We start from the raw sequence: 25,927 nt of genomic DNA on the forward strand, positions 1-25,927 counted from the left end.
CATGTATACTCTTTGGTAGGTGGTTTAGTCCCTGGATGCTCTTTGTGGTCCAGTGGGTTGATTTGTTCTTCCTATGGGGTTGCAATCCCCTTCAGTTCTGAGTCCTTCCCTAACTCTTCTGACAGGGTCTTGTCTGTCTTTAGACAGAAATGATTCTGGGTTAAAAGTTTTGATATGGGGCCCAGCAAACACAGAAGTGGATGCTCACAGTCAGCTAATGGATGGATCATAGGGCTCCCAATGGAGGAGCTAGAGAAAGTAGCCAAGGAGCTAAAGGGATCTGCAACCCTATAGGTGGAACAACATTATGAGCTAACCAGTACCCCGGAGCTCTTGACTCTAGCTGCATATATATCAAAAGATGGCCTAGTCGGCCATCACTGGAAAGAGAGGCCCATTGGACTTGCAAACTTTATATGCCCCAGTACAGGGGAACACCAGGGCCAAAAAGGGGGAGTGGGTGGGCAGGGGAGTGGGGGTGGGTGGATATGGGGGACTTTTGGTATAGCATTGGAAATGTAAATGAGTTAAATACCTAATAAAAAATGGAAAAAAAAAAGTTTTGATATGGATGGGTGGCCCAATCCCTCAACTGGTGCCCGTGCCTATCTACTGGAAGTGGTCTCTACAGGTTCTATTTCCCCTTTGTTGGATATTTTGGCTAATGTCATTCCCCTTGGGTCCTGGGAACCTCTCACTTCCCTGGTATCTGGGACTTTCTAGAGGCTACCCCCAGTTCCCCATCCTCTAGTGCTAAGTATTTATATTTCCTGATCCTCTGTACTTCTCTCTTGTCTCTTCCCATAACTGATTCTACCCACCCTTTTATTATGTCCCCTTCCTCACTCCCTTTTAGGTACCCATGAAGCAACTTCATTGGAAACTTTCGCCCCAAGGAATGGCTAATAGCTTTCCATTATGTAAAAAATTTTGTTGCTGCTTCGATACAAGAAGTCAGGACATTGAATCTTTCAGTGTCTATTGTTCATTATATGGATACTTTATCAGGTGATCCCTCTGAAGGAGTTTTACTACAAGCCTTGACTCTGATACAAGGAGCTTTAAAATTTTGGAGTGGTGGTTGTTCAAAGGCAGTATCTTCTGGCCTCCTCCAAGGGGCTGGCTTCAAGTCTCCAGCTCTGTCTTCTGCAGCACTCTAGGCTCAGGTGGATCCACTTCACTGATGCTGCTATTCTTGGAGATCATACCATGGTACTGGCATCTCTCACAAGTGGGGTCTTCTGCTTCTAATAGGCCCCACCAATAGCCTCTCATAGGCTCTCATCACGCCAAGCCTCAACTCTTTTTCATGACCTCTCCATTCTTGAGCTGTCAATTAAAACTGAGGCTGAACCTTCACCAATAGCCCCCATGCCCTGATCCCGTCACCCATGACTACCACGTGCCACAGTGACACCCCACCGTGTGACTCCTGACCCAAAGACACCCCAACCCTGCGCTGCTCCTCTGCGCCCCAGGCAGCGCCCAACCTTAGCAAGGCCTTGGGATGATGATGGGACACAGAGTGGTGAGTGACACCCCTCCTTCCCCGGGAAGACTGGGCCTAGCCATGTGACATGGGGGGGGGCAGAATTCCAATGTCACCAGGGAATCACTGATGCATGTGGTGGGGGCTAGGGGTCAGAACCTGGAGTGCCTAGTGGGCAGGGCAGAGGCTGGTTTGGAGTGTGGTGGATAGTGTCAGGGTCTTGTCAGGGTTATAGGAGAGTGTCATCCTGGTCACAGAGCAATATAGAGGTCATGATGGGGTCAAAGGTTGGGGTTTACATATGATGTCAGGGTCAGGTCTAAAGTTGGGGTCCAAGTATAGGTAAGGGATCACATAGGTGGCTATTGGTTACAGCTGCCAGGGATTGGGATCACCATGCCATTCAGGAGACCTTGGGTGAACTCTGGCCACCCTCCAGCCCTGCCCCCTCGCCCTGCCCCCTCGCCCTGCCCCCAAGACAGCTGTGTGACCCAAGACCCAGGGGGAAGAGAGAGGTGGGAGGGTGTTGAGGGGAGAGCCCTGGCACTGGCAGGACAGACCTGAGGGAAAACAGAGACATGGGTGTGACCCCGCATGACCCCTATGCTCTCCAAATGGCCATGCCTTTTGCTGGGATCCTGCTGAGTGCTCAGGGTCGCCGCCCTCACCGTTCTGCCCCGCCTCCCTGCCTGTCCCACAGACCCCCGCCCCGCCACACGCGCGAACGTACATGAGTGCTCTGTCCCTGCACCTGGACCCCCATGATCCTAGTTGCGGCAGGCGCTGGCAGCGCTGGTGTGGCGCTGCTACTTCCAGTTCCCATCTCGGGAAGGTTGCCCACCAGTGATGAGCTCTTCCCATTACAGCTCCTGACCTTGCTTCCCTTCCAATCCTATAAATGCAGCGTCTCTGTCTCCCTCTGAGTGGCCCTGAGAGCAGACCCTCAGCTCTTGAAGACGCCTGGAAGGAGAAATGGAAGCAGGATCGCTCATCCAGTCATCACTCCCAAATCTATAAGAAACTTCCATAAGGAATTTTCTTTTCTTCTTTCTTTTAAAGATTTATTTATTTATTAAGTATACAGAGTACTGCCTGCTTTTACACCTGAAGGCCACAAGAGGGAGCCAGATTCTATGACACGGAGTCATCTGTCCAGCCACCAAAAGAAGGTACAAAATATGACAGCACCTGCTGGAATTCAAACTCATGACCTTTGGGAGAACCGTTTGTGCCCTTAACCGCTAAGCTACCTGTTCTCAGTTCTTACATTTGACCTTTTGGCGTCATGGCCGCCTGAGGGGACAGGAACAGATTAGGGAATCTGCGCATGTTCACTCGCCGGAGGCGGGTTTAAAGTCCTGTCTCAAGTATTTTTCTTTTTTGGAAGAAATGAAGATTTTACTTAAACTTTAGAAGAGATGGGAAATAAAACTCACGTTTTCCTGGGAAGCCGCGAGTGAGCGCCGTAGCCCCCACCAAACTCCTCCCCATTCACCGCGCCAAACTGTGGTGGAGGGCCGGAAGCAGAAACCGCATCACAGCTTTTATTTTAATTATTGTTGTTGATAATTAATAAAGTTCAACCTCTGTCTCGCGGAAACCTGGAAATAAAGTTTCTTCCTCGGTTTATAAATGACTTCCGGTGTCCACAGAGAGAAAACAAAGACCGAGGATCTCTAAGAGGATGTGAAATGAATTTCTAACCTGGAGCCAGACTCGTGATCCTGAACAGTGGAGGAGTCTAGCCTCGGCTCGGGATCGGAGTTCTCACCTGGAAGTGGGGCTATCTGGGAGGCACGTAATAAACAGACACAGACTGCTTTTTTTGTATGCAAGCTGACAGGCGGCTTTTCAAGGCTTAGAGTTTCTCTCTCACTCTCTGCACTCCTCACTGCCTTGCTCACAGCTCAAGGCTGCGCTCTCTGCTTTCTCCTGTGTGCTTTTCACACACACGCCTCACATGCTCCTCACACATGCTCCTCACAAACACGTCTCACACATGTTTCACATGCCTCACACTAGCCTCACACACACACACATACCTCCAACGCCTCACACATGCCTCTCACACATCTCTCACATGCCTCACACTAGCTTCACAGACACACCACACACGCCTCACACACATACCTCACAGGCCTCACACACACGCCTCACACATGTCTTACATGCCTCACACTAGCCTCACACACACACACACACGCACACACCACACGCCTCACACATGCCTCAACACATGCCTCATACGCATCACACACACACACACACACACACACACACACACACACACACACTCTGCATGCATTCTTCCTTCACTCACTCGCTCTCCACCTGCTCTTCTCAGGCTCTCTCGCCTTCTTGCACCAGTCTTTTATTGACACTCCAAAAGCAGGTAGAAAAAAGGGCACTGTACATTCATTGGCAAATCAAATTCAAAAGAATAAGAGGATTGCAAGCTTGTATAACCACTCTGGAAGTCAGTCTGGTGGTTCCTCAGAAAATTGGACATAGTACTACCTGAAGATCCAGCAACACCTCTCCTGGGCATATACCCAGAAGATGTTCCAACTTGTAATAAGGACACATGCTCCACTATCTTCATTGTAGCCTCATTTATAATAGCCAGAAGTGGAAAGAACCCAGATGTCCCTCAATACAGGAATGGATACAAAAAATGTGGTACTTTTACACAATGGAGTACTACTCAGCTATTAAAAGAATGAATTTATGAAATTCTTAGGCAATTGGGTATCTGGATGATATCATCCTGAGTGAGGTAACCCAATCACAAAAAGAACACACATAATATGCACTCACTGATAAGTGGATATTAGCCCAGAAGCATAGAATACCCAAGATACAGTTTGCAAAACACATGAAACTCAAGAAGAAAGTAGACCAAAGTGTAGATAGTTTGTTCCTTCTTAGAAGGGGAATCAAGCAGGGCAGTAGTGGCGCACGCCTTTAATCCCAGCACTTGGGAGGCAGAGGCATGTGGATTTCTGAGTTTTGAGGCCAGCCTGTTCTACATTGTGAGTTCCAGAACAGCCAGGGCTATACAGAGGAACCCTGTCCAAAAAGAAAAGGGCGGGGACAAAATACCCATGGAAGGAGTTACAGAGACAAAGTTTGGAGCTGAGACTGAAGGATGGACCATACAAAGACTGCCCCACCGGGGGATCCATCCCATAAACAACCACCAAACCCAGACACTACTGCATATGCCAGCAAGATTTTGCTGACAGAACCTGGCTATAGCTGTCTCTTGTGAGGCTATGCCAGTGCCTGGCAAGCACACAAGTGGATGCCCACAGTCATCTATTGAATGAAACACACGCCCCCTCCTCCAGTGAAGGATCTAGAGAAACTACCCAAGGAGCTAAAGGGGTCTGCAACCCTATAGGAGGAACAACAATATCAGTGCCTGCCTGTATACATAGAGAAACTATATCTCCAATCAACTAATACTATCTCCTAAGTCTGCTTGTTTTTCTTTCTTTTTTCTTTTCTCTCTTTCTCTTCTTTCTTTCTTTCTCTTCTTTCTTTCTTTCTTTCTCTTCTTCCTTCCTTCCTTTTTTTCTTTCTTTCTTTCTTTCTTTCTTTCTTTCTTTCTTTCTTTCTTCCTTCCTTCCTTCCTTCCTTCCTTCCTTCCCTCTCTCTCTCTTTCCTTCTTTCTTTCTTCTGCTGCTTCTTTCTTTCTTTCTTCTTTTCTTTCTTTTTTCTTCTTCTCTCTCTCTTTCTTTCATTCTTAAATTTATTTTTATTCTTTTCATACATGGTTCTTAAACAGCCCTGGCTGTCTTGAAGACACTTTGTAGGCCTCAATCCTGTAATAGCCTGCCTCTGCTTTTCAAACGCTGGCATGAACGTTGTACACCACTATGACTGAAATAAAGAAAGGAATTAAAGACTTTTTAGAGTTTAATGAAAATGGGTATACCCAAATTTATGGGACACAATGAAAGCAGTCCTAAGAGGAAAACACATAGCTCTGAGTGCTGCCAAAAAGAAACTGGAAAGAGCATACACTAGCAGCTTGACAACACACCTGAAAGCTCTAGAACAAAAGGAAGCAAATTCACCCATGAGGAGTAGACAGCAGGAAATAATCAAATTCAGGACTGAAATCAATCAAGTAGAAACTAAAAGAACTGAACAAAGAATCAATCAAACCAGGAGCTGGTTCTTTGATCTTCTTTACTTGTCTTATTTCTCTGGCTAGAATTTTAAGTGATATTTTCAAAAGATAGATAGGGATAGAGTGGGAAGGTCAGTCTTGTTCCTTATTTTAGTGGAAATGTTTGAAGTTCCTCTCCATTTACTTTGATTTTTAGCTATTGGCTTATTGTATGTTGCTGTGATTATGTGTATGTATGTACCCTGTATCCGTGAATTCTCTAGTACCTTTAAAATATATATTTTTTAAGATTCTTATTTATTATTGTATCTAAGTACACTGTAGCTGTCTTCAGATGCACCAGAAGAGGGCGTCAGTTCTCATTATGGGTGGTTGTGAGCCACCATGTGGTTGCTGGGATTTGAACTCAGGACCTTTGGAAGAGCAGTCGGTGTTCTTAACCACTGAGCCATCTCTCCAGCCCCTCTCTAGTACCTTTAAAATGAAGAGGCGATGGATTTAATCTCAGGCCTTTTCAGCAACTAATGAGAAAAATCATGTGAGTTTTTCCTTTCAGTTTGTTTATATGATAGATTACATCGATGGATTTCCATATATTAAATATCTAAGCATCTCTTTGATGAAGCCTAATTGATCTTGAGGGATGACATCTTTGATGTGTTCCTGGATTCGTTTTGCAGGTGTTTTATTGAGTATTTTGAATCAATGTTAATAAGGGAAATCAATCTAAAGTTTTCTTTCTGTTGAGTCTTTCTGTGGTTTAGGTATCAGAGTGGCTGTGGCCTCATAGCTTGAGTTTGGCAGTGCTCCTTTTGTTTCTATTTTATGGAATAGTTTGAAGAGTATTGGCTTTAGCTCTTCTTTGAAAGTCTGGTAGAATTCTCCATTAAAACCATCTCTCTATTGGGATTTATTGGTTAGGAGACATTCAATACCTGCTTCTATTTCTTTAGGGGCTATAGAGATGTTTACATAGTTTACCTGTCCCTGATTTAACTTTCCAATTGGTATTTGCCTAGAAAATCACCCATTTCATTAAGATTTTACAATTTTGTGGAGTATAGGCTTTTGGAGTAAGACCTAATGATTCTTTGAACTTCCTCAATGTCACTTGTTTTGTCTCTCTCATCATTATTGACTTTGTTTATTTGGATTCTGTTTCGCTGTCCTTTGCTTATTTGGCTAGGGTTTGTCTATCTTTTTGGTTTTCTCAAAGAATCAGCTCTTAGTTTCCTTGATTTGTTGTATTGTTTTCTTTGTTATGAACTGATTTATTTCAGCCTTGATTTTCACTATTTTCTTCCTTCTACTCCTTGTTGATATTCTTGCGCCTTTTTTTCTAGAGATTTCAGGTGTACTTTTCAATTGCTGGTTTCAGCATTTATAATTTCTTTATGGGGGCATTTAGTGCTATGAACATTCCTCTTTGCACTGTTTTCATTGTGTCACTTAAAACTGGATATATTGTACCTTCATTTTCATTGGATTCCATAAAGTGTTTTTCCTTCCTTCCTTCCTTCCTTCCTTCCTTCCTTCCTTCCTTCCTTCCTTCCTTCCTTCCTTCCTTCCTTCCTTCCTTCCTCCCTCCCTCCCTCCCTCCCTCCCTCCCTCCCTCCCTCCCCCCCCTCCCTCCCTCCCTCCCTCCCTCCCTCCCTCCCTCCCTCCCTCTCTCTCTCTCTCTCTCTCTCTCTCTCTCTCTCTCTCTCTCTCTCTCTCCCTTCCCTGCCCCAGAGATCATTGAATGGAGACTTGTTCAATTTCCATGAGTGTGTAGGCTTTACATACAGTGTTGCTGTTGTTGAAGTCCAGCTTAAATCCATGGTGGTCTGATTAGATACAAGGCATTATTTCAATTTTCTTGTACCTTCAAGATTTGCTTTGTGAGAAGAAGGTATATCCTCTTGGGTTTGGGTGAATTTTCTGTACATGTCTATTAGGTACTTTTGATTCACAGTGCCTGATAGTTTCATTATTTCTGTGTTTACTTTTAGTCTGGATGTGCTGTCATTTGGTGCTGGTCGGGTCTTGAAATATACCCTACTATTAATGTGTGGGGTTTGATGTGCTATTTACATTCTAACAGTCTTTCTTTTACAGTTGTCAAGTGCCCTTGTGTTCGGGGTACAGATGTTCATAATTCAGATATCATCTTGGTAGATTTTTCCTTTAATGAGTATGAAATGTCCTTCCCTGTCTCTTTTGATTAATTTTGCTTGAAAGTGTTTATTTTTGTTTTTTGTTTTTTTGGCATAAGAATGACTACCCCCAGCTTTCTTTTTGGATTCATTTGCTCAGACAACTTTTTTTCTAGCACTTTACTCTGAGGAAATGTCTATTGTCTTCCTGAGGAATGTTTCTTATATACAACAGAATAATGCATCCTCTTTTTCCATCCATTCTCTTAGCCTATGTCTTTTTATTTGGGAATTGAGTCCATTGTTGTTGAGAAATATTAATGACCAGTGACTGTAATTTTTCATTATTTTGATATTGATGATTTAGTGTGTGTGTGTGTGTTTATGTCTTTGTCAGTGCTTTCTTTGCTTTTGCTGGTATGGGATTGCTTATTTCCTGTGTTTTCTTGGATGTAGTTATGTTTCTTGGTTTGGAGTTTTCGTTCTAGTACTTTCTGTAGAGTAGAATTTATGAAGTGATATTATTTGATTTTGGAATTTTATTGAAATGTCTTCTTTCTGCCATGTAAGTTGATTGTGAGTTTTTCTGGGCATACTAGTGTATGTAGGCACTTATATTTTTTAGAGGTTGCAGGCTATCTGCTCAGGCCCTTCTAACTTTGACAGTCTATGCTGACAAGTCAGATGTAATTCTGATATATCTGTCTATGTATGTTACTTGGCATTTTACCCATGCTACCTTTAATATTCTTTCTTTCTCTTTTAGGTTTTGTATTTTGATAATTATGTATTAGGAGGGTTTTCTTTTCTGTTCCAGTCTAATTGGTATTCTATAAGCTTCTCACACATTTCTAGGCATCTCTTTCTTGGGTACTTTTCTTCTATGATTATTTTGGGAATATGTTCTGGTCCTTGGAGCTTGGAGTCTTGTCTTAGTTAGGGTTCAATTGCTGTGATCAAATACCATGACCAAGGCAATTCTTAGTTTCAGAGGTTCAGTCAAGTATTTTCAAGGCAGGAACATGGCAGCTTCCAGGCAGGCATGGTGCAGAAGGAGCTGAGAGATCTACATCTTCCTCTGAAGGCTGCTAGCAGAATACTGGCTCCTAGACAGTCAGAATAAGGGTCATAAAGCCCACACCCACAGGGACACACCTACTCCAACTGGGACACACCTTCTAATACTGCCACACTCTGGGCCCAGCATATACAAACTATCACAGAGTCTTCACATTCTTTTATTCCTGTTGCTCTTTGATGGCCTTTGATGGAGTCCCAGATTTCCTGTATGTTTTATGCTAGGAGTTTTTTAGATTTAACATTTTTGACTGATGTATTAATTTCTTGTATTGTATATTTATGCCTGAATGTTTCCCTTCCATCTCCATTATTCTGTACATGCTTGTTGCATCTGTTGATCTTGTTGTCTTCCCTTAGTTTTCTGCCTCCAGAATTTCTTCAGTTTGCTTCTTCTTTATTGCTTCTATTTTGACTTCCAGGTCTTGCCCAGTTTTATTTGCTTTCTTTACCTGCTTAATTTTATTTTCCTGTATGTCTTTAAGTAATTTATTTGTTTCTTCTTTAAAGACCTTTATTGTTTGATTGTATTTCCAGTGTTTCTTTAAGGAATTTATAATTTCCTATTATAAGGCCTCTATGATTATTGTAAGATAGTAGTTAAGGTGATTTTCTTGTATTTCAGTTTTGCTAGGTTATCCAAGCATGCTGTAGTGGGGTAGAGAGAGAGAGAGAGAGAGAGAGAAAACCAGAAGGAAGTATAAAATAATATTTGTTAAACATGAAAGCACAATTTTCTTTTAAATACTCATCCAGTATTGTGGTGACTATCTTCAGATTGCAGGCTCACAGAATATTCTGCAGGGGGAAAAAGCCCAAAGCTTTTCCTTATTAATCAGGAAGGACACGGTGGTATGTGCTCTGTATTCTTTTCAACATGTCAAGTCAGTGACAGAAGCTTAAGGCAAAAAGAGAAAGTTCAAGTAACATAACTTGTGTCCTACACACAGAAAGTTTGAGGAGATTTTGCAAATGTGACTAGCACACAATAGTATATGAACAACAGAGAGAAAGCTCAACTCCTAGCTCAATGTTGCATGTGAGACTGTTTTTGTCTACACTAGAAAATGGAAGCCTGCTCTCACAGCCATTGCAGTAATTGAGCTCCATAGAGACAGCGACCGGGCAAGCGAGAGCCAGACAGGCACTGGGCAACTCTGTGCCTTGCTGAGCAAAATCAAGTAAACATAGGCAAAGGAGATCCTAAGAAGCCGAGAGGCAAAATGGCCTCATATGCATTTTTTGTGCAAACCTGCCCAGAGGAGCTCAAGAAGAAGCACCCGGATGCTTCTGTCAACTTCTCAGAGTTCTCCAAGAAGTGCTCAGAGAGGTGGAAGACCATTTCTGCTTAAGAAAAGGGGAAATTTGAAGATATGGGAAAGGCTGACAAGTCTCGTTATGAAAGAAAATGAAAACCTACATCCCCCCCAAATGGGGAGACCAAAAAGAAGTTCAAGGACCCCAATGCACCCAAAAGTCCTCCTTCTTCTTATTCTGTTCTGAGTAGCGCCCCAAAATCAAAGGTGAGCATCCTGGCTTATCCATTGGTGATGTTGCAAAGAAACTAGGAGAGATGTGGAACAACACTGCGGTGGATGACAAGCAGCCCTATGAGAAGAAGGCTGCCAAGCTGAAGGAGAAGTACAAGAAGGATATTCCTGCCTACAGAGCTAAAGGAAAACCTGATGCTGAGAATAAGGGGGTGGTCAAGGCTGAAAAGAGCAAGAAAAAGAATGAAGAAGAAGATGAGAAGGAGGATGAGGGAGAGGAGGAAGAAGAGGAAGTCAAAGTTGAAGAAGATGATGAATAAGTTGGCTCTAGCACAGTTTTTTTTCTTGCCTATAAAGCATTTAACCCCCTGTACACAACTCACTCATTTTAAAGAAAAAAATAGAAATGTAAGGCTGTGTAAGATTTGTTTTTAAATTGTACAGTGTCTTTTTTTGTATAGTTAACACACTACTGAATGTGTCTTTAGATAGCCCTGTCCTGGTGGTATTTTCAATAGCCACTAACCTTGCCTGGCACAGTCTGGGGGTTGTAAATTGGCACGAAAATTTAAAGCACAGCACAAATTAGTTATATATGGGGACAGTAGGTTGGTTTTTGTTTTTGTTATTTTTCTTTCAGTTTTCTTTTTGTTTTTCTTTTTTCATCTTCAGTTGCCTCTGATGCAGCTTATAAGAAGATAATTGTTGTTCTGTTAAGTGAATACCACTCTGTAATTGCAAAATAAAAAATTGCAGCTGTTTTGTTGACATTCTGAATGCTTCTATGTAAATACAATTAAAAAAAAAGAAAATGGAAGACATAATTTCCTATGATTCAACTCAAAGTCCAAATGACACGGGACATTTATGACCTTCTCAACTTTTGTATTACTATGGAAGTTCTGATGAAATCGATTATCATGATTGCCAATTGTGTTCATAAATATGGCTGTTGACACGTAGTCTGGCCCAAGCTTCTCAGAAGATTGTCCCTGGAGTATATGCAGTGGATATGCATGAAATCATGGCACCTGAAGATGGAGAAAATGATCTTCACAGCATGTTTTCAGAAATGTCTTGATCAAAATTTTCAGACCTCAGAAAGAGCGCTTAAGGACAAAATTTTCCAGATGTATCCAGGGACCTAACACAGGATGAGTGGGAAGGAGCTGCAGAATATAATTAAGTGGATCTGCAAACAGCAAGCCTTAAAACAGACACATAGGTATAAATTGTGTGTGATTTCTCTGTGCAGAATAAAAGGATTTCACATGTGCTCCATCATAGAACCTAGGGGACATGAAGAAGCTGTGTGCTTTCACTATTTCCTTTTTTCTCCTGAAGGTTTCTCTCATCTTGTGCTGTTTGACTGAACCCATTTGCTTTTGAAGGATGATGAATAGTGAGGACAATCATGGAGATTTGAGAAGTGACTGTGGTTTTTACCTATTTACAGTGGAGGACAATTTTACTGACATTTTATATGATTGCAGTTTTAGTCTTAGGTAAGTCATTAACTTTACTTCCTGCTTCAATGCCATGAATTAGAAATTTTTAGCTGTGTACACAAACAGTGGGGTTCTGTCCTGTTTTTCCCCTGTAACTTTAGGAACCACTGAACATTAAGTATAACATTAATCTCTATTTTAATACTTTCAAGTGTGTCATAGGTTAGTTTAGCTTTAGCATATTGAGCTCCAGTTCATAATGATGGACAACGCGAGAGGCTGGATTCTATCTATTGAGTCTTTGAGGATATCATATGTAGAAAGTTATCTATTCACCTCCTTTGAATTCACAATTCTCACCTTTGGAAAGAGATGAATATGAAGAGACAGCATCACTACCTATATTCAATTGTCTGCCAATGATTCTTGTATGAGCATGCATCAAAATGCCTTCATAAAAAGGTTATCTAATTTTGGTCTCCAACAGTTGGGGATACATTCATACACTGAAATAATTGTGCATGTGCAGGTCTATTATATCTGATTACATGTATAACATTACATGTATACTTGTGAATATGCATATACTTGCTTTGTAAAATAGTTTGTAAATGAGCCCCTCCTGCCATTCTGGAGTTGACATGAAATATGGAAAAAGACTGCCAGGCTTCATAGGCTGATCCCAGAATAATGTTTTGGTCCAGTTTTGCAAATGCCCAGTCACATTTAGGCTTATTATCAGTATCAGATAGAGGGTCAACATTTCTATTAATTATTGAATAAATATAGCATTAGAGAAAATCTAGAGGAATAAATGTACTTCTTGTGGATAAGAAGTTGTTCTCAATGTGGCTACAGAGTTCTGAGATCCCAAGTGTGAGATGTTACCATTTGTGGCTGCAGATCATGAGGGAAGGATTGTTGAAATCACTCAGCTTTTAGCTAAACAATGTGACTTGGGACTTTTTTCTTTCATGAACCGAGGTTTCCTGTGCTTTTCTGCCTCTGATTCTTATCCCATCTCATATTCAATTTTCATATCTTCGGGATTTAAAAAATACATTTTCCAATTGTTAGCTACAGTTCACATTCTTCACATTCTTTTTGTTAGTTTGTTTGTTTGTTTGTTTTTTGTTTCTGTTTTTGTTTTGTTTTTGATTTTGTTTTTGAGACAAGAGTTTCTCTGTGTAGCCCTGGCTGTCCTGGAACTCACTTTGTAGACTAGGCTGGCCTCGAACTCAGAAATCTGCCTGCCCCTGCCTCCCTAGTGCTGGGATTAAAGGCGTGCGCCACCATGCCCAGCTGTGGCTTCACATTCTTATACTTCTCTGTTAGGTTAATAGGAATTTCATTTCTGATGCATTATGTATTGTCACACATCTCATTGGAAAAATTGTGGAAATTCTCATTGGTGACCCGTTTATAAGTCATAATAAGGTTTAAAATTACAAATATATGACTGTTTCAACACACTTTGCTGGTTTAGAAAGTAAAACACTTAACTCCAAACTCTCAATTTAAAAGTGCAAATTTCAGCAAATGAGCATGTTTGGTATTTTTACTCCTGATTAGAGGTCATTGTTAATAGTAACAAATGAACTGCCAACTATTCTGGGACAGATGTACACATTTCAGGTGGAGAGAAGTTCTCTATGCTCAGACATCACTTAAAGGATCTCAAAGAATTAAGAAGACTGGGGAGTTAAGAGAAATCTGATACTATTTTTATGAAATTGACATAGTAACAACAAACTAAAAGGTAACATTAAATTGATGTGTAAAAGAGCCTACAGGATAATGTTCTGGTTATATGGTACATTGTATCACTTTTTATATTTTGAAATGGATAAATAAATTTAAGTGAAATATATCTCATTGTAATTATTCTCTTGGTTAAATATTAATAGTTGAAAATATCAAAATCATGTTCTTTTACTATGCTTAAATCCCAAAGAATATTTTGTATGGTTTCAAACAATTTAGTACTCAACAGTAGACATAGGATCCACAGGTATGGATATTATTAAATATGCATTAATGATATTTTTAAGGTATAAAAGGACAGGAATATGAAAGTTGAACAAAATTTTGATGTATTATTTGGTTCTCAAAATATTCAGTATTATTAAGATGCCTGATGCATGAAATGCATTTAAATAATAAAAAATTTTAAGGAGATTCTCTTATATATTTTATATGGTTTAAGTCATGCTTTTTTATGTAACTGTGGAAATACAATTTCAAGGTTATTTTATAGCAGTCTTTCTCAATAGGACTGTAATCTAGTTCAAGGATGGCATTCAGAGATAAAACAATCCTTATTAACTTTTATGAACAAAATATTTATCATATCATAGTGTCCTATATCTATGAATTCTTGAATTGTATTCACCTCTAAAGATTGCTAATATATGAGGTTTATTTCAAGACATTTAGACAGAAATTTAGCATTTCTCATATTACAAACTTTACTGCAATTGGAATTTTGTTTCAAACATCGTTCTTAATCATCATTATGCCTTGTTTTAGAATAGCATCGAGAAGATACGAGTTTTCTCTGGTAATGTTTTTTGCTACTGACGAGATCAACAAGAATCCTTATCTTTTACCCAACACGTCTTTGCTATTCTCCTTCATGGATGGCCTGTGTGAAGATAAATTGGGACTCTGGGTAAAATATATTTAGAAGAAAAAAATCATTTGGTTTTTAATTATATCTGTGAATTGGAGGATGATTGAAACATATATCTTATAGGACCATCATGGAAAACAGCTGTAAAACTGTCAATTTATTCTAGGACACCATATGTAAGAATGTGTAACACTGGATGAGTTAACAACATTTAAATTCCATTTACATTTGCCTACAAGAAAACTTGAACAGCATGCATTTATGAGTGATGAGTATGTTGCTACATACTCACAACAAACACACATACACACAAACACTCTCATGCACACACACCATATTTTAAAATAGATATATATTATTTATATTATATGAAATAAAGAATTAAGTAAATAGATCATAGATGTAGTAGGCAAACAGGCAAACTGTTTTTGAGAACAGTGGGATGTATCAGAGATAGTCAACAATCTAATAGGAATGATATTTATAGTATAATCTTACTATCTTTAATAGGAGTTCTGAAAGGTGAGCAATGTTACTTGTACATAAGTCCAAACATCCTGACAATCATATTCCTCAGTAGATGTTTTATCATCTCTTCTATATCCTTTAGGTTTTCTTTGGACCATTTAATTCTAACCTAAGTGACCATGACCTGTTCCCCTATGTCCATCAGGTAGCCACCAAGGACACACGTTTGTCCCATGGCATGGTCTCCGTGATGCTTCGTTTTAGATGAACTTGGATAGGACAGGTCATCTCAGATGATGACCAGGGTATTCAGTTTCTCTCAGACTCAACAGAAGAAATGCAAAGACATGGGATCTGTTTAGCTTTGTGAATGTGATCCCAGAAAACATGCACATATATGTGACAAGGGCTAAGACATATGATAAGCAAATTATGACATCATCAGCAAAAGTTATTATCCTTTATGGTGAAATGAACTCAACTCTAGAAGTCAGCTTTAGAAGATGGGAATATTTAAGTGCACGGAGAATTTGAATCACAACCTCACAATGGGATGTCATCACAATTAAAAGAGATTTCGCCTTGATTTCTTCATGGGACTGTCACTTTTGCACACCACAAAGGTGAGATTGCTAAATTTAGGAATTTTTTGCAAACAATGAAAACCAACAAATACCAGTAAACATTTCTGAGTCTATACTGGAGTGGAATTATTTTAATTGTTCAGTCTCTAAGAACAGCAATAAAATTGATCATTTTACATTCAACAACACATCGGAATGGACAGCATTGCACAAATGTGACATGGCCCTAAGTGAAGAAGGTTACAGTCTGTATAATGTTGTCCATGTTGTGGTCCACACCTACCATGACTTCAACAAGTAGAGTCTCAGAAAATAGCAGAACCCAAAGGATTATTCACTGACGGTCAGCAGGTAAAGTTTCTTACTTTTCATTATGCTTATATATATCAATGTGATCTTTTAAATGGACCCAGTGAAACAACTGGACATTTGTCAAAGGTTATTCTGTCAGTGGAAAGAGGTCTACATTGCAAAACTCTCTAAATAATCATTTACATGAATGAATATCGTGTACAAAATAACGTTTAATAGGAGACAAAACAGTTTTAATGATAGCAGTGAGTTTTGTGAAAACGTGTCTAAAGATTTCCATAAATAAGTTCAAAATTTAAAATAGGAACCAAGAGTTTTATCATAAAATCCTTAAATGATGACTAGACTAGAATATTTTTAATGCATAATTTCTCAGCCAAACAGTGGTGGCACACGCCTTTAATCCCAGCACTTGGGAGGCAGAGGCAGGAGGATCTCTGAGATTGAGGCCAGCCTGATCTACAGAGTGAGTTCCAGGACAGCCAGGGCTACACAGAGAAACCCTGTCTCGAAAAACAAAAAACAAAAAACAAAAAAACAAAACAAAAAAGAAAAGTTTCTCAGGGATCAGTACATGTGCAGTACAAATAGTTACTCATTGAACTTTACAATTACTTACAAAACCATAAATGATTAAGACTGTACATTTTATTAAGTTTATGTTTATCTCATATACGTTTACTGTCTATTCATGAAAGACCCACAACTATTCTTTATCTTCACACACATTCACAATTCACCTTCATTTGCACATACAGGGCTTCATTTTTTCCTTCTTTTTTTTTAAATTAGGTATTTTCTTCATTTACATTTCCAGTGCTATCCCAAAACTCCCCCATACACCCCCCACTCCCCTAACCACCCACTCCCACTTCTTGGCCCTGGTGTTCCCCTATACTGAGGCATATAAAGTTTTCACAACCAATGGGCCTCTCTTTCCACTGATGGCCAACTAGGCCATCTTCTGATACATATGCAGCTAGAGACACGAGCTCGGGGGGGGGGGATGGGGGTGTAACTAGTTAATTCATATTGTTGTTCCACGTATAGGGTTGCAGATCCCTTTAGCTCCTTGGGGAATTTCTCTAGCTCCTCTATTGGGGGCCCTGTGATCCATCCAATAGCTAACTGTGAGCATCCACTTTTGTATTTGCTAGGCCCCTGCATAGTCTCACAAGAGACAGCTATATCAGGGTCCTTTCAGCAAAAACTTGCTAGTGTATGCAATGGAGTCAGCGTTTGGAGACTGATTATGGGATGGATCCCTGGATATGGCCGTCTCTAAATGGCCTGTCCTTTCATCTCAGCTCCAAACTTTGACTCTGTAACTCCTTCCATGGGTGTTTTGTTCCCAATTCTAAGAAAGGGCAAAGTGTCCACACTTTCCTCTTCATTCTTCATGAGTTTCATGAGTTTCACAAATTGTATCTTATATCTTGGGTATTCTAAGTATCTGGGCTAATATCCACTTATCAGTGAGTACATATCATGTGAGTTGTTTTGTGATTAGGTTACCTCACTCAGGATGATGGCCTCCAGGTCCATCCATTTGCCTAGGAATTTCATAAATTCATTGTTTTTAATAGCTGAGTAGTACTCCATTGTGTAAATGTACCACATTTTCTGTATCCATTCCTCTTTGAGGGGCATCTGGGTTCTTTCCAGCTTCTGGCTATTATCAATAAGGCTGCTATGAACATAGTGGAGCATGTGTCCTTCTTACCAGTTAGAACATGTTCTGGATATATACCCAAGAGAGGTATTGTGGGATCCTCTGGTAGTACTACATTCAATTTTCTGAGAAACACAAGACTGATTTCCAGAGTGATTGTACAAGCTTGCAATCCCACCAACAATGGAGGAGTGTTTCTCTTTCTCCACATCCTTGCCAGCATCTGCTGTTGCCTGAATTTTTGATCTTAGCCATTCTGACTGGTGTGAGGTGGAATCTCAGGGTTGTTTTGATTTGCATTTCCCTGGTGATTAAGGATGCTGAACATTTTTTCAGGTGCTTCTCAGCCATTCGGTATTCCTCAGGTGCGAATTCTTGGTTAAGCTCTGCACCCCATTTTTAATGGGGTTATTTGAATTTTTGGAGTCCACCTACTTGAGTTCTTTATATATATTGGATATTAGTCCCGTATCTGATTTTGGATAGGTAAAGATCCTTTCCCAATCTGTTGGTGGCCTTTTTGTCTTATTGACGGTGTCTTTTGCCTTACAGAAGCTTTGCAATTCTATGAGATCCCATTTGTTGATTCTCGATCTTAGAACACAAGCCATTGCTGTTCTATTCAGAATTTTTCCCCTGTGCCCATATCTTTGAGGCTTTTCCCCAATTTCTCCTCTATAAGTTTCACTGTCTCTGGTTTTATGTGGAGTTCCGTGATCCACTTAGATTTGACCTTAGTACAAGGAGATAGGAATGGATCAATTCTCATTCTTCTAAAGGTTAAGTGCCAGTTGTGCCAGCACCATTTGTTGAAAATGCTGTCTTTTTTCCACTGGATGGTTTTAGCTCCCTTGTCAAAGATCAAGTGACCTTAGGTGTGTGGGATCATTTCTGTCTTCAAGTCTATTCCATTGGTCTACTTATCTGCCGCTATACCAGTACCATGCAGTTTTTGTAACACTTGCTCTGTAGTACAGCTTTAGGTCAGGCATGGTGATTCCAACAGAGGTTCTTTTATCCTTGAGAAGAGTTTTTGCTATCCTAGGTTTTTTGTTATTCCAGATGAATTTGCAGATTGCCCTTTCTAATTCATTGAAGAATTGAGTTGGAATTTTGATGGGGATTGCATGAATCTGTAGATTGCTTTTGGCAAGATAGCCATTTTTACTATATTGATCCTGCCAATCCATGACCATGGGAGATCATTTCACCTTCTGAGATCTTCCTTAATTTCTTTCTTCAAAGACTTGAAGTTCTTATCATACAGATCTTTCACTTCCTTAGTTAGAGTCACGCCAAGGTATTTTATATTATTTGTGACTATTGAGAAGGGTGTTGTTTCCCTAATTTCTTTCTCAGCCTGTTTATCCTTTGTGTAGAGAAAGGCCATTGACTTGTTTGAGTTAATTTTATATCCAGCTACTTCACTGAAGCTGTTTATCAGTTTTAGGAGTTCTCTGGTAGAATTTTTAGGGTCACTTATATATACTATCATATCATCTGCCAAAAGTGATATTTTGACTTCTTCCTTTCCAATTTGTATTCCCTTGACCTCCTTTTGTTGTGGAATTGTTCTGGCTAGGTATTCAAGTACAATGTTGAATAGGTAGAGAGAAAGTCGGCAGCCTTGTCTAGTCCCTGATTTTAGTGGGAATGCTTCCTGTTTTTCGCCATTTATTTGCTGTTGGTTACTGGCCTGCTGTAGATTGATTTTATCATATTTAGGTATGGGCCTTGAATTCCTGATCTTTCCAAGACTTTTATCATGAATGGGTGTTGGATTTTGTCAAATGCTTTCTCAGCATCTAATGAGTTGATCATGTGGTTTTTGTCTTTGAGTTTCTTTATATAGTGGATTATGTTGATGGATTGCCGTATATTAAACCATCCCTGCATCCCTGAAATGAAACCTACTTGGTCAGGCTGGATGATTGTTTTGATGTGTTCTTGGATTCGGTTAGCGAGAATTTTATTGAGGATTTTTGCATCGATATTCATAAGGGAAATTGTTCTGAAGTTCTCTATCTTTGTTAGGTCTTTCTGTGGTTTAGGTATCAGAGTAATTTTGGCTTTATAGAATGAATTGGGCAGAGTACCTTCTGCTTCTATTTTGTGGAATAGTTTGGGAAGAACTGGAATTAGATCTTCTTTGAAGATCTGATAGAACTCTGCACTAAACCCATCTGGTCCTGGGATTTTTTTGGTTGGGAGACTATTAATGACTGCTTCTATTTCTTTAGGGGATAGAAGACTGTTTAGACCATTAACCTGATCCTGATTTAACTTTAGTACCTGGTATCTGTCTAGAAATATGTCCATTTCATCCAGGTTTTCCAGTTTTCTTGAATATAGTCTTTTGTAGAAGGATCTGATGGTGTTTTGTATTTCTTCAGGATCTGTTGTTATGTCTCCATTTTCATTTCTGATTTTGTTAATTAGGATGCTGTCCCTGTGCCCTCTAGTGAGTCTGACTAAGGGTTTATTGATCTTGTTGATTTTCACAAGGAACCAGCTCCGATTTGGTTGATTCTTTGAATAGTTCTTCTTGTTTCCACTTGGTTGATTTCTCTCCTGAATTTGATTATTTCCTGCCGTCTACTCCTCCTGGGTGAATTTGCTTCCTTTTGTTCTAGAGCTTTTAGGTGTGTTCTCAAGCTGCTTGTGTGTGCTCTCTCCAGTTTCTTTTTGGAGCCACTCAGAACTATGAGTTTTCATCTTAGAAATGCTTTCATTGTGTCCCTTAAGTTTGGGTATGATGTGGCTTCATTTTCATTAAACTCTAAAAAACTCTTTAATTTCTTTCTTTATTCCTTCCTTGACCAAAGTATCATTGAAAAGAGTGTACTTCAGTTTCCACGTGAATGTTGGCTTTCTATTATTTATGTTGTTATTGAAGATCAGCCTTAGGCCATGGTGGTCTGATAGGATGCATGGGACAATTTCAATATTTTTCTATCTGTTGAGGCCTGTTTTGTGACCAATTATATGGTCAATTTTGGAGAAGGTGCCATGAGGTGTTGAGAAGAAGGTATATCCTTTTGTTTTAGGATAAAATGTTCTGTAGATATCTGTTAAGTCCATTTGTTTCATAACTTCTGTTAGTTTCACTGTGTCCCTGTTTAGTTTCTGTTTCCACGATCTGTCCATTGATGAAAGTGGTGTGTTGAATTCTCCCACTATTATTGTGTGAGGTGTAATGTGTGCTTTGAGCTTTACTAAAGTTTCTTTAATGAATGTGGCTGCCCTTGCATTTGGAGCATAGATATTCAGAATTGAGAGTTCCTCTTGGAGGATTTTACCTTTGGTGAGTATGAAGTGTCCCTCCTTGTCTTTTTTGATAACTTTGGGTTGGAAGTCGATTTTATTCGATATTAGAATGGCTACTCCAGCTTGTTTCTTCAGACCATTTGCTTGCAAAATTGTTTTCCAGCCTTTCATTCTGAGGTAGTGTCTGTCTTTTTCCCTGAGATGGGTTTCCTGTAAGCAGCAAGTGTTTGTGTAGCCAGTCTGTTAGTCTATGTCTTTTTATTGGGGAATAGAGTCCATTGATATTACGACATACTAAGGAAACGTAATTGTTGCTTCCTATTATTTTTGTTGTTCGAGTTGTCATTCTGTTCTTGTGGCTGTCTTCTTTTAGGTTTGTTGAAGGATTACTTTCTTGTTTTTTCTAGGGCGTGGTTTCTGTCCTTTTATTGGTTTTTTTCTGTTATTATCCTTTGAAGGGCTGGATTCATGGAAAGATAATGTGTGAATTTGGTTTTGTCGTGGAATACTTTGGTTTCTCCATCTATGGTAATTGAAAGTTTGGCTGAGTATAGTAGCCTGGTCTGGCATTTGTGTTCTCTTAGTGTCTGTATAACATCTGTCCAGAATCTTCTGGCTTTCATAGTCTCTGGTGAGAAGTCTGGTGTAATTCTGATAGGCCTGCCTTTATATGTTACTTGATCCTTTTCCCTTACTGCTTTTAATATTCTATCTTTATTTAGTGCATTTGTTGTTCTGGTTATTATGTGTTGGGAGGAATTTCTTTTCTGGCTTTATTTTTTAAAAAGTATTTTGGGGGCTGGAGAGATGGCTCAGTGGTTAAGAGCACTGACTGTTCTTTTGAAGGTCCTGAGTTCAAATCCCAGCAACCACATGGTGGCTCATAACCATCTGTAATGAGATCTGATGCCCTCTTCTGGTGCATCTGAAGACAGCTCCAGTGTACTTAGATATAATAAATAAATCTTAAAAACAACAACAGCAACAACAACAACAACACAGAGGGGTCTTCCCCAAAGTTAAGAAAAAAAGTATTTTTTACAAACATATGCACACACTCACACACCATGTTACTGGTTATCTGGTAATCATTTTTTTCTAGCACATTTTACCATCAAACATTAATATGAAGTATATAAATTTCAAATTATCAAAGAGCTATATTATATTTTACTATACAGGATTACTTCATAGAGCTGTCTTTTCTGAAAGACATTAAGAAATTAGAGCAAATTCTCAATTTTGTCTTCCCTTTATTAATATGCATATGTAATCATGAATCTCTTTTACTCTTTTAGATGGTTTCCTTGCTGAAAGCCCAGGTATTTACTAACCCTGTTGGAGAACTGGTGAACGTGAATCATAGGGAATATCAGTGTGTAGAGTATGACATTTGTACCATTTGGAATTTTCCACAAGGCCTTGGATTAAAAGTAAAAATAGGAAGATATTTTCCTTGTTTCCCACAGAGCCAACAACTTCTTATATCTGAAGACCTGGAGTGGGTCACAGGAGGGACATCGGTGTGTATACCACAATTTTATATTTTTCATGATACCTACATTTTAAAATATGAGGCAGTGAAGTAATAGCTGTGTGGTTGAGACCAATTGCTAATCTTACAAAAGAGTATCCTCAATTACAAGCACAAACATTTCATAACTCACTACTTTGAGTAAAAATGGTCATAGGGAAAAAAGGTCTCTTGATTCCATGTTCAATTGTACCCACATGCCTATTAATCTTACAGTATAGGAATATATTTATTACATATATTTATTAAATATATATTAAAATTTTGTATACACACATACACAATGGAATTTTCTGATTCTGTGTGAACATATTCATAGCCTAATTAAGTATAGCATGTATTCATTAACAGAAATCTTCTCCAGATTTAAGGTTTCCTTTTTTATTTGTGTAATTTTTATGGATTATTTTATTTATTTACATTTCAAATGTTATCTTGCTTCCATGTTTCCCCTCTTCTTTAGAGGATTGCCTTATCTGTCATCAGAGGGAGGGGAGGACCATGATCCCGTGCATGCTTGATGCCCCAGAATAGGGGAATGCTAGGGTGGTGAGGCAGGAGTGGGTGAGTAGATAGGGGAGCTCTCTCATAAAAACCAGGGGAAAGGGAGGAAGGTATAGGGGTTTCAAGGTTTTCTTTTAAACTTAGGAAAGCTTCATTAATTTTATGAGAGTCTTATATAGCATATTTTGTTCATGTTCATCAAACAAATCTTTCTTGACTTATCCTACCTTATTTCTCCATACACCTCAGTATTGTTATTTTTTTATTTGTAAATCATTAGAGAACTGATGCCACATAAACATTCCTTTTAGATTAATCAGTTTAGGAAGGAAAATTTTAAATTGTTTCAACATAAATATTACATATCTAATATTATATGGTATATTAAATATTGTGACATTCAGTGCACTGCAGGGTAATACAAATAATAATGTGCCTGAAATTGTTAAGTAATACTGGTTATCAGAGGAATATTTATAGCCATATCTGTTAATGTCCCATATATCAATCTAAGGGTCATTATGCATATGATGTACACATGAACTACACTCACACACACAAACATATACAATTTAGTCATTGCCTCAGGTTCCCTCCTCCACGTGTAGTGTGGCATGTACTGCTGGATTCAGGAAAATTCATCAGGAAGAAATAGCAGACTGCTGCTTTGATTGTGTTCAGTGCCCAGAAAATGAAGTTTCCAATGAAACAGGTACATGCTTGCATGCAGAAGAAAAATTGCTAAATTTGAATACCTTCTCTTTCCAAACAAGAAATATGATATGGTCTAGATGAAAATTGAAGACCTAAAATCTTCATGTTTCAGAACTTAATCAGTTAAATAATATCAACTGCTTTTGGACCCAGCAAATAACCTGCAATATCTTCTTCAAACAATGTGTATTTCTCTCACAATATGATGGTTACTGATTTTATGTTACATAGAAAATGTTTAGGGGGATATATGCATGTAACAAATTTTTAAACAAAAATTTTAGGCATAATCTATGCATACATTTATTTTTCTTTGATTTTTTATACAAAGCAACTTGACTACATAATCAGTCCATAATCTTTTTCTCCAGTACCCAGCTTAGTACCTGACAAAGACCAGATGTTCAGGGTAGCAGTTGTTGTTTAATGAAATATATTTTAAGAGCTTAGATGGTTTAAAGGATTAAGAATTTCCTGTGAAAGACTTAGAACAAGAGTGAAGATTTCCAGAATGTAACAAGAGATGGGACAGTGCTTATCATCAATCACAGCCCACCTAAGTAAAGAGGGATGAATGTGAATTTCAATAGCCTTCATGACCTACAGCTTGGAATGTATAGCTGGGAAGAAAGAGATTGTACCACAATGAGAGGGACATGCATATGTCTATGAGGCATACAGTTTCAAGAATGAAAATATTCCTTTATGCAAACTGTATTTGCATGAGAAATTAAATGTTCTAGCTCCTACATGTAAATAAAGACATAGGCACAATCCACAAAGCAACAAAGTACATAATGCGTTGCAACAACTGGCACCAACAATGATGTCTGCAAACTACCCTTTTCTGTGAATAGTGAGTTTATGGTTTGAGGAGTTAAATAATCTGAGAGTATGCATATTAATTTTCATAATATTTTCTTTTTTGTTTAATAAATATTTTTTCCATTCTCTATGATGTTTTTTTCTTCCACTATAAATCATAGTTCAATAGACAGCAATCTTAGGTTCATGGTTCCTACAGCCATAAGGAATGGAAAGATAAAGATGCTCAACACCAAATTATTTATTTATATATCCTCTGAATAATACAAATTCACAATTATTAACTACATAACTATGATATCTTATACAGGTTTATTGTTGTTCACCAGCGATATGGAACAGTGTATGATGTGTCCACATGATAAATATACCAACTTAGAGAAAACCCACTGCCTCCAAAGAGCTGTGTCATTTCTTACTTATGAAGATCCATTGGGGATGGCTTTAGGTTGCACTTCCCTGTCCTTTTCAGCCATCACAATGCTAGTACTAGTCACTTTTGTGAAGTACAAGGGTACTCCTATTGTGAAGGCCAATAACCGCATTCTCAACTACATCCTGCTTATCGCTCTAGTCTTCTGCTTTCTATGCTCATTGCTCTTCATTGGACATCCCAATCAGGCCACCTGCATCCTGCAGCAGACCACATTTGGAGTATTTTTCACAGTGGCTATTTCTACAGTGTTGGCCAAAACAATAACTGTGGTCATGGCTTTCAATCTCACTACTCCAGGAAGAAGGATGAGAGGGATGATGATGACAGGGGCACCTAAGTTGGTCCTTCCCATTTGTACCCTAATCCAACTTGTTCTCTGTGGAATCTGGTTGGTAGCATCTCCTCTCTTCATTGACACAGATGTACAATCTGAACATAGGAAGACTGTCATTACTTGCATCAAAGGCTGTCATTGCCTTCCACTTCGTCCTAGGATACTTGGGTTTCTTGACTCTGGGGAGCTTCACTGTGGCTTTCCTGGCTAGGAACCTTCCTGACAGATTCAATGAAGCCAAGTTCCTAACTTTCAGCATGCTGGTGTTCTGCAGTGTCTGGATCACCTTCCTCCCTGTGTACCATAGCACCAGGGGGAAGGTCATGGTGGTTGTGGAGGTCTTTTCCATCTTGGCTTCTAGTGCAGGGTTGCTAATGTTATCTTTGTCCCAAAGTGTTATGTTATTTTAATTACACCAGATACAAATTTTATACAGAACTACAAAGGTAAATTGCTTTATTGCAACTTTCATAGTATGAAAAGGTTAGATGATACTCAACATATCTTTTTCTTTCTCTTGACAAAAGTGTCTGTCATTGTCGTTAAATTGTTTTTCATTTATATTTCCTGTCTCCAAAACAACCTTTGTACCACTCCCTGCACTCCTAAACTGCATATGGCTTTATATTTCATTAATTCTTACTGAATGTGTATATATATTTGCATATGCATATATATTTTGAAATATAAATTGTAGAGACCATGTTACATTGCATATATTTATGCTCTGAAGGCTCATTATTTGGTACTATATGGCCAATCTTTAGACTCTGGTTGTCCCTGAAGTTGACAACCTCTTCCATTCCAAGGTTTATAGTTTCCTATAAATGGTTGTGTAGGCTATACTTTGTCAGCTTTCTTACTTCCA

General features: G+C 39.0%; 2 pseudogenes; both read left to right on the top strand.

The window, feature by feature from the left end:
* Gm7822 (predicted gene 7822) lies at positions 10,027–10,622 on the top strand (annotated as a pseudogene).
* On the top strand, positions 11,629–25,521 carry Vmn2r-ps99 (vomeronasal 2, receptor, pseudogene 99; annotated as a pseudogene).

The sequence above is a fragment of the Mus musculus genome, chromosome 13, assembly GCF_000001635.26.
Source record: "Mus musculus strain C57BL/6J chromosome 13, GRCm38.p6 C57BL/6J".
NCBI lineage: Eukaryota > Metazoa > Chordata > Mammalia > Rodentia > Muridae > Mus > Mus musculus.